The 861-nt window shown below is 58.9% G+C and overlaps 1 protein-coding gene across 1 annotated transcript in view; it reads right to left on the reverse strand.

Annotated features, from left to right (window-relative positions):
• Window positions 1–861, reverse strand: part of LOC113209322 (proton-coupled folate transporter-like) — a 16,742-nt gene that overhangs the window by 14,858 nt on the left and 1,023 nt on the right. The window lies entirely within an intron of this gene.

The raw sequence follows: 861 nt of genomic DNA on the forward strand, positions 1-861 counted from the left end.
AGCACCCGTTCCAAAGTTGGGAAGCCGTTCTCATCTGCGCTCCTCCCGCCGTCACAGCTGCTCGCTCAGCTGATGTGTTCAAAGTGTTGAACTAGATTGATGTGCACCCGTAAGTGTTGAACTAAAGAGTTTATGCCCTTGAAAATGATAAACTAGGTCCTTTGTGCAACTGCAAGTGTTGAACTCGGTAGTTTCGCCCCGCAGGGAGGGTTCAGCTCGACTGTTGAACACTTTACACGAGTGACAACTGCTACGCTACCTGTTGAACACTCGATTCATCCGTGCAGTCTATGTAAACTTGCTGCACCGGCACAGGCACGTCGTGACGCGTGACCTGCGCCGAGCCATACCCTCCCCCTTCTCCTCGTCCGGGATCATCTCCACGACGACGACGACGACGGCTTCCTGCGGGGGCTTTACCCCCCCTTGCGGACGTCGTCGTCGTCGTCGTCGACGGCGACGCGGACGCCGCGATCCTCCCCGCTCGCAAACAACGAAAACCGGTCGTTTTGTGCGGCCTGCGCGAGCGAGAGCGCAAAGAATACACAGTGATATGCCTGCGTGCCTCTGCCCTGCGTGACACCGCGGCCGGCCGGCGGTCTCTGCTCCTCAAAGTATAGCGTCTCGACCGCCCCGCCCGCCGCCGCGGCGTCCGCGACCGCGACCTCGACCCCCGCGCGGCCGGCGCCAGGTCGGGGAGCCGAAACACGAACGCGAAATTAAGGCAAAGCGCGCACACGCACCGCACTTGACACACACTGAACACATTCACACTCACTCACTCACTCACTCACTCACTCACTCACTCACTCACTCACTCACTCACTCACTCACTCACTCACTCACTCATTTACTCACTCA

The sequence above is a fragment of the Frankliniella occidentalis genome, unplaced genomic scaffold (assembly GCF_000697945.3).
Source record: "Frankliniella occidentalis isolate FOCC.00 unplaced genomic scaffold, Focc_3.1 Scaffold27, whole genome shotgun sequence".
NCBI lineage: Eukaryota > Metazoa > Arthropoda > Insecta > Thysanoptera > Thripidae > Frankliniella > Frankliniella occidentalis.